The sequence below is a fragment of the Castor canadensis genome, chromosome 2, assembly GCF_047511655.1.
Source record: "Castor canadensis chromosome 2, mCasCan1.hap1v2, whole genome shotgun sequence".
NCBI classification, from domain to species: domain Eukaryota; kingdom Metazoa; phylum Chordata; class Mammalia; order Rodentia; family Castoridae; genus Castor; species Castor canadensis.
This window is the reverse complement of record NC_133387.1, coordinates 135427727-135437155: the sequence shown is the minus strand read 5'-3', so window position 1 is coordinate 135437155 and position 9429 is coordinate 135427727. Positions and strand designations below refer to the sequence as shown.

General features: G+C 39.6%; 1 pseudogene; it reads left to right on the top strand.

The window, feature by feature from the left end:
* Positions 1-1963: 1963 nt before the first annotated feature.
* Positions 1964-4609, top strand: LOC109692709 (ras-related protein Rab-7a pseudogene; annotated as a pseudogene).
* Positions 4610-9429: the final 4820 nt, after the last annotated feature.

Below are 9429 nucleotides of genomic sequence, written 5' to 3'. Positions count from 1 at the left end.
TCCCAGCCCCATAATCATTAATTTTAATGACATTAATGTAATGTTTATAACAGTAAGTGAAAAAACACTACAAAAATGTGCGTACTTTTTTTTTTGGTTTTTGTTTTGTTTTGTTTTTGTGGTACTGGGTTTGAACTCAGGGTCTATGCCTTGAGCCACTCCACCAGCCCAATTTTTTGTGATAGAATTGTTCGAGATAGGGTCTCACGAACTATTTGCCCGGGCTGGCTTCGAACCACAATCCTCCTGATCTCTGCCTCCTGAATAGCTAGGATTACAGGCGTGAGCCACCGGTGCCCGGCAAATGTGCATACATTTTACATATGTATGTATATATATCAGCTACATAAAAAATACAAAAAAATAAAAACAGACAGAAAGAACACAATTCATCAATTCTAAGATGCATCCTTCATCTGCTTCACACAGTTTTCTGTTTTCACATACCAAGTACACATTAAATAGTGTACTTTTTTTCTAAAAATCTGTTAAGATATTTGAATTTCCATTACAGTATAACTTTATCTTTTTAAGTCAATAGGCTTGTTGACTAGTGGGATTCTATGTCATTTTGTGTTCTTCTATGTTCTTTCTTATGCTAAAAAAAAGTAGGGCTGGGATGTAGCTCAATGGTAGAGTCCTCGTAGCATATGTGAGGCCTTAGGTTTAATCCCAAGCACCACAAAAAATAAACAAAATCCTTATATTTAAAATATTTTTAGAAATTATTATTGTGTGAAGAAGGGAAAGGAAAAGCAGATGAGAAAGACAAGAAAAATTTTTACCAGGATTTGTATTATCCTTCCCAAAAGAAATGATACAAATATAGATTAAATATGATCTCAGAAAAAAATAAAGTATGTGCAATATTGACAGAATATTCAGGAAAAATCATACATCTTTCATTTTTAATGCTTACTTGCTATTTAATGCTTCTACCAGAAAATTGAGGTGAGGTTGTCCCTTCACGCTTTCAATGAGGGAACAAAGTTGAGTATCTGTCATTACTGAAATGCTACATATGAGGCTAAGGAATTGTGATGCATTATGACCTGATACCTATGTTTCCCTGTGGGGAGGGATATTAAAAAAAACATCAGACCCTTCCCCTCAGTCAGTACTGCCAGCTCTAAAACCATGTGAGCCATTTCAGCCTGGGGGCCTAGACTGCACAAATATTGAGATACGCTCACCTGTGGCATCCCTTCCTTCTACATATGGGAAAAGACCCTTTCTGGAACAAGAGTCTAAGATCTGCAATCAAACAAGGTAGGTCAAAGAATTTCTTTATGGTTAGCTCTTACACAAAAAAGTGGGGAGGAAATTAGAGTGATTCTTTTAGGTTCTATGGCTGGCTTTGGGAAAAGTGGGTTTCAGTTTCTATGACTCTCTTTGGGAAAGAGGAATTCTTGTCTCTATAGCTTATTCTAGGATGAGAGACAGGAGGTCATAAAGAAGCATCTGAGGCTGCCCTGAGGCCTTCACGCCACGTTATCATTTTCTAAGCCCCAATATAGGTAGCATATAAATATTGCTTAACATTGACTTAGGGAATAAAGGAAAAATAAAAAACTGTCAAGGATGTTTTTTGTGCGTGTGTTCTGAAATTCACCTAAAAATCTAGCCCAGCTAGCAGAGAGAGTGGCTCAAGTGGTAGAGTGCCTGCCTAGCAAGCTCAAGGTCCTGAGTTCAAACCCCAGTACCACCTCCCGCCCCTCCCCCCCAAAAAAAGAAGAAAAAAGAAAGGCCTAGTCCAGGAACAAGAGGGTCTCTTTATCTTTGGCAAGGTTCCAAAAGGACAGATGATGTGACAAAAAGGGGACCCTAGTACACTGTGAGTAGGAAGTAGATTGGTGCAGTCACTATGAGAAAGAGCCTGGTTGTTCCTAAGGAAATTAAAAAATAAACTACCAGAATGAGCCACCCATCTTCTCCTAGGTATTTACCCAAAGGAGGTAAAATCATGGAAGATACCTGCATTCCCCTGTTCATTGCTGTATTCTTCACTACAGGCAAGATTGGAAACCCACAGGTGCACTGACGGACAGATGGACAAAGAAAATGTGCCACAAACAGTGAGTATACAATGGAATAATGGTCAGCCTATAAAAAGAGACCCTACCATTCCCCACCTGGAGGATGCCATGCTAAGTGAAATATGCCAGAAGTAGAAAGGAAAATATTGCATGCTCTCACTTACATGTGGGATCTAAAAACAAAATGTCAAATATATAAAGATCTAGAATTAAACAGTGGGAATGAGATGGAAAAATGTTATGTCCAAGGATTAAAATAGCAGACATGTGGAAAAACAAGTCTAGGGATCTAGTATGCAACACTAGGATTGTAGTTAATCAAATTATATTAAGGGTTTTTGTTAAATAAGTAGCTTTTAGATGCTCTTGTCATGAAACAGTAACTATTCGGATGATAGATGATAGATCACTATCGTAATCTTTTCCTGTCTATACATATTCCATAATGTCATGCTCTATGCCTTAAACATACACCAAAAATTTAATTAATTAATTAATGGCTAGGTGATTATCCCAATGTCATTTATTTACTAATTAATCTTTTACACATTAATCAAAAATGCTACCTGCATCCTATACAAAGTGTCCACACACACATTCCATTTTTAGAATCCCAATACTACTGATTGAAGTATATTGATTTCTGCATCATATACCAAACTTTTCTAATCATTGTAAACTTTACAAGCCAGTGTATTGGTTACCTATTGCTCAACAATGAATTATTCCAACATTTAGCACCTTAAGACAACATTTATTATCTTACACAATTTCTGAGGGGGGCCAGGAATCTGGGAGCAGGTTAGCTGGGTGGTCCAGGCTAAGGGTTTCTCACAGGTTACAGTCAAGGTGTTAGGTGGGGCTGCAGGCATCTTAAGGCTTGACTGCGTTTGAAGGATCCAATTCTACAATCCTTTACTGTTGGCAGGTGTTATGGTTTGAGTATGAAATATCCCTCACAGACACACTCCATCCTCAAGTGGCAGAGCTATTTTATAAGGTTTTGGAAACTTCTGAAGGTAGGGACTAGCTAGAAGAAATAAGTCACTGGTCTTATCCTTGGGCTGTATCTTGTCTCAGGCTTCTCTGCTTTCTGTCCACCATAAGGCGAGCTGCCTTCCCCTTCACACATTCCTGCCACTGTGACGTTCTACCTCGCTGGTGGAGTGACTCAAGTGGTAGAGTGCCTGCCTATGAGGCCCTGAGTTCAAACTCCAGTGCCATCAAAAAAAAAAAAGACTTGTGATGTTCTACCTCACCACAGGCCCAGAAGCAAGAGTCCACCACGATGGACTAAATCCTCGAAGCCATCAGCTGAAATAAATCCTTCCTCTTTTAAGTTGTTTCTGTCTGGTATTTAATCACAAATCCACAAAAGAAACTAATACCACAGGCATCGGTTATTCACTTGATGCTGGCTAGAGGTTCTAGTTCCTTGCCATGTGAGCCTCTCCACAGGGCTGCTCACAACATGGCAGCTTGCTTCCTCCACAATGAGAGAGAGACAGACTGATGGGAGCTGAGGCTCAAGATAGAAGCAATAGTCTTTTGTAACCTAACCTCAGAAGTGACATATCGTTGCATTCATAATATGCAATTGATAACCCAGATCAAACTGGGTTTAATAAAGTTGCCATATTTAAGGAAGAAAAATATAATATTCTCAGTTAAATTTGATTTTCAAACAATTATTTTTAGTGTAGGCGTATCCCATGCAATAGTTAAGAAATACACTAAAAAAATCTGTACATTGCTTATTTGAAGTTCAAATTTAGCTGGGCATTGAGTATTTTATCTGGCTACCCTACCCTGGTACACTGTGGGAGGGGACTACACAGTCTGCAAAAACAGAAGGCTCAACGGTGGCAAAGTGGGAGCAGGGACTGGAGCCTTGGCCATGAAGCCCGAAGTGGTGTTGGAGGCTGGCAGAGCACAGAGGAGTCTGCTGGAGCTGGAATTTGGACTTCTCTGCCATGTCCTCTGTTGAGTCTCCTCAGCGAGCCCCACACAGCAGCTGTGTCTGAAGGATGACCTCTAGGTAAGGCATCACTCATGAACCAGTATGTGAATAAGAAGTTCAGAAATCAGTACAAAACCCACAGTAGGAGCAGACTTTATGACCAAGGAGGTGTTGGTGGATGGCAGACTAGTCACCATGCAGACCAGAGACAGTTCCAATCTGTTGGTGTGGCCTTCTACAGAGGTGCAGACTGCTGCGTTCTGGTGTTTGACGTGACTACCCCCAACATGGTCAAAACCCTTGACAGCTGGAGAGATGAGTTTCTCATCCAGGCCAGTCCCCAGGATCCTGAAAATTTCCCTTTTGTTGTGTTGGGAAATAAGATCGACATTGAAAACAGACAAGTGGCTACAAAGAGGGCACAGGCCTGGTGCTACAGCAAAAACAACATTCCCTACTTTGAGACCACTGCCAAGGAGGCCATCAACGTGGAACAGGCCTTCCAGATGATTGCAAGGAATACCCTTAAACAGGAGACAGAGTACAGCTGTACAATGAATTCCCTGAACCCATCAAACTGGACAGGGCCTCAGCAGAGAGCTATGGTTGCTGAGGAGGCAGTGAATGCAGAGCAGAGACTCCCTTCCCCAACCAAGAACACATGTAGGCCTTCAAACACAAGCCCCCCCCAACCCTTCTAAACAAAATGAAAGTGAACTCTCACACCCAGCTGCCAAAAGAAGTCCCACCAAACAGAGTCCCACATACACAAACAAGTAGACAAACTCCAGGCCATGCCTGCAAGGGCTCCTGTGGTCAGCCACCCACTCCATGTGTGGCAACAGGACAGGTGCCGTAGATCCCACTGTGGTGTGCAGTCAGCATCTGAAGCTTATTGTTTTTGTCCACTGGAGAGAGAGAGAGAGAGAGAGAGAAAGAGAGAGAGAGAGAGAAACTGTTTTCAGTTAATCTAATCAGTTATCTGACTTTTTAATGGTCTTGTGGTCCCCATCCTGTCCCCCTACCTTCTTCCCCCAAAGGTCCCCTTGGGAAGGCTGGTGCTCATGCTTCACTACAGGTTCACATCCAGTCTGGTCAGGCTGAGTTTTGTATGTATCTGTTAATGCTTGTTATTTTTAACTAATCAGATCATTTTATAGTATCCATTTATTATGTAATGCTTCTTAGAAAAGAATCTTATAGTACATGTTAATATATGCAACCCAATTAAAAATGTATAAATTAGTGTGAGGAATTCTTGGATTATGTGTTTAAGTTCTGTAACACTGGTGTGTAAGGCAGAGGGTTGAACCCTGTCTGGATTGCAGAGTGTAAAGAGAGCAGAATTTGGAAATCCAGCTAGTGGCAGTATTGTGTATAGTAGACACAAGAATTATGTATGCCTTTTATCAAAGACTTAAGAGCCAAAAAGCTTTTCATCTCTCCAGAGGGAGAACTGAACTAGACAGTTCCCTTCTGTGCCTAAATTTTCCCAAAGGTTGATTTGCATAATACAGTGGTGTGTGCAATGGATAATGGCTGTTATTTCAGAAATTAAAATTCTTCACACCCCCCTTTTTTCCCTTTTGCTCTACACTTCAGAACTCCCGTTAGATTAGCACCCTACTCTCTTAGGAAAGGAGAGCCCTAGCAGACCTGTCCTAATGACCCTACCTTTGCTCTGGAAGGTGCTCCTTTCAGGATTGTGGTGTCCTAGGTTAATAGATCTTTTCCTTCTCCCCTGTGTGGCCCAGCACTAGTCACCTTCAGTTGAGCCCTGGCAGCCCTGCTCCCTCCCTAGGACCTGCCCTGCATCCTGGCTTGCTTGATGGAGCACTTTCCCTTCTCCAGAGGCCTATGTTCTAAGGTGTGGGCTGAGTTCTTCTGTAAAGAGATGAACATGATGCCAATAAAATTTAACAAGAACTAAGAAAAAAAAAAAAAAGAACAGAGGGCAGAGGCCATTAGGGCCATCTTGGATGTGGGCTACCAGAGCCAAGGCTTCCCTCACAACTATTTAAATTTTTTTGCTGATCAATTTCACATAATTATTCTTCTAATTGAACTAAAAATCAAGTCAGGTTGCAAAAGCAAATAATCTAGGTATAGTTTTTGTTGGGATTTCATTGAATCCATATATTAACATAGAGAAAAATTGGATATAGATAGATTCTTCTGTTTAAGCCTTTTAATATCCTTTATTGTTTTAAATTTTTATTCATCTAGGACCTGCATATTTCTTATTAGGGTTTGCTGTTATTGTTGTTTTGATTTATGATTATAATAACTTTACCTATTACCCTTTTGAACTGGTTTTGGATGTAATATGTGAATATTACTTTTTTACATATTTACTTTGTAATGGTTACTTGTGTAAATGATCCTACTGTTTCTAATAACTTTTAATTTGATTTCCTTAAATTTCCAACTACAGCTACATAAATGACAATTTTACCATCTTCTTTTCAATATTTAAGCCTCTGATTTAATTCTTTCGACTGATTCTACTCTTAAGCAGTTACGGAGGAAAATAAGATACAGAGAAGCTAGTTTTACACATTAAATGTGATGTGATGTTTCCAGACAACCCTTCCCAAAAGCTTTGAATTAAAACGGTTTATTTTACATATGAATAAATGAATTAAAAAATAAATAAATAAAATGATAAAAACATTTGTCAAAAAAAAACTGTTTACTTTAAAAAGCTTTCCAGAAATGTCATTTGTTTAAATATCTCATATCTGTATCACCTTGAAAAATTTACAACAGTCCAGATGTCCAGATTCCAAGTGCTGCCTGGCTTTTTTTTTTTTTCATTTCAGGCAAAAGTTCAAGTGAAACTTTTCGCAGGATTTTGGACCTATTTTCTCAAGGAGCTTTGGATTGGGAAAAATAAGAATCACATCTAAATACTAAAAAAAGGACAAAACCCTCTAAAACTCCAGAATACAGGCAATCACCAAAAAAACAAAACAAAAAAAAGGCATGACCTAATGGGAGAAGAAAAGGAAGAACAGTCCAAATGGTACAAACAAATGGGTACAAAGAGAAGACAAAGAATGAATTAAAGAAAGAGAAGTAACCATTGATTAATTGCACGGCACAGAACTACTCAACCTCTAGGCCACAAATGACAACACTGATATTGAGGGCTAAATTGATTTTAAATTCTGCTTTAACAGCCTTGTGCCGGTGGCTCACACCTATAATCCTAGCTACTCAGGAGGCAGAGATCAGGAGGATCATGGTTCAAAGCCAGCCAAAGCAAATAGTTCACCAGAGCCTATCTTGAAAATACCCAACACAAAAAAGGGCTAGTGGAATGGCTCAAGGTGTAGGCCCTGGGTTCAAACCCCAGTACCACAAAAAAAAAAAAAAAAATTCTGCCTTAACACTGTGTTGATGATGGCAAAATATCTCCATGATAGAGGGTGTAGGAAAAATGAAAGAGGAGTGTTTTTCCTACCTACCAGTGACATGGTCCTAAGCCCTAAAGAATCTGGAGAAGCTCCAGTACACAGCTTCTGGGTAGCAGCTCCTTGGAAAGAAACTCATAGGAGGGATTTCAAGTCCTCTGGAGAGTCAGGTCTGGAGAATGAAAAAAAAAAAACCCAGATGGAGCCCTTCAGTTCAGCACACACTGAATAAATATGTATCAGGCACTATGTTAGAGGTAAAAGAAGACAAACAGGGTCTCTATTTCCAGAACTCATGGAGGTTTTCATCTCCGACATCTCAGAATCGCACCCTGATCTTATCTGCAATTATTACTCAGAAGGATTCCCTGAAACAACTGGGCTTACATTTTCCAGAAGCTTCTTATCCTTTGAGACTGTGTGGGCCTTACAAACAGAGTACAAACAAGTAACAACAAAAATGATCTTAGAAGATTCTCTGGCCAGTTCTCTCTAACTCTCAAATACCTACCTCAGATAGGACACTACAAATCCAAGCTGTTTTTCTGTTACTCTATAGAGTTGCTGAGTTAACAGCAATTTTTAACTTAATGAATGCCAACTGTGAATCAGTTTAAACCGAATAAGCCAGATCAAGCCATGCCATTCTATTAGGCAGTGGATCAGAACAGACCCCACACTAGCCTGGATCAGTAGCATCCACTATAAACCAGATGCCTGGGAAGAAAAAATCAGTTTGATTAATATGCCCCTCACAATTCCTGGTTCTATCTACCACCCACTCCTCCAAAATCTGTTTCTCCCTAAGCCTCCTCCACCTCAGAAAATGGCAATCCCACCAAACCAGAAACATGGGAGTCATCTTTAATGCACTTTCTCTTCCCAGGTCCAGACAATAACCACTTCCAACATCTTGTGAATTCCCTTTACCTCAATATCATCCTGATCTCAGCCATTTTTTAGCTCCCACCTAGACAACTTCAATGGCTTCCTGACTGAACTGCTTACTTCCTCTTTTACCTCTGTCAGATTCCTCAGAGAGACTGATAGGACTCTTGTTCTCAGAGCACCTAACTCTTCCCTTTATAGCACTTGTGGCAATTTATTTATGTAATAATATATTGCTTCATATATATATATATATATATACACACACACATATATATGCATATGTGTATGTACATATTTTGTTGAATGAATTTGTTGGGTTGTTTTGCTGATGTGGATTGTATAAGCCAAGGGCTTGTGAATGCTTAAGTGAGCACTCTACTACTGAGCTGCATCCCCCACACCAACCATATACCTTTGGTTATTGAATGTTTCTCTCTTCAGAACTTAAGCTTCATGAAGACAAAGATCATGTCTGATTTTTTTTTTTTACAAAAGTCTTCCTGGTACTAAACACAGTCCCTGGCATATAGTGGGCATCAATACTGCTTGTAGTGAGAATGAACAAATGAATGTTTTGTAGGATCCCTGCATGCAAGAAGTCTTTCTGTCTACAATAATAGTAGACAATAAATAATAAGTAGACAACTATAGTCCAGAGTTCATTCTCTTAAAAACTCCCCACCCTCCCACAGCCAGTACAGCCTGACTAGACAGAAGGAATCCACACTGAACCTACCTCTTTCTAAGATACGAAGAAAAACAACCTGTTTTTAGAATTCGAGCCTTTGAGGCCTTCCTGCCACCTGGTGGCAATAGTCTTAACCTGCATAAAACCAAGAATGTTTTCTTCTGCCTTTTGTCTCAATTTTTCTGAAATTTTGCAGTGATTTTAATCTTAGTGTGGGTCTCCTGTGATCCATAATGCCTTTTATACTGGAAGTTTATGGACTTCGATTCTGGGAAATTTTCTTGACTTCTTTGTTATTTTCCTCTCCACCGTTTTGTCTTGGAATTTGAATATTAGTGCTCCTGAATTATCTTTTACTTTCTTATGGTTTGTTTTCCTCACATTTCCCTCTCTGTCTTTTTTGCACTATCTTATTGAAAGACGATAATTTTGGATCCA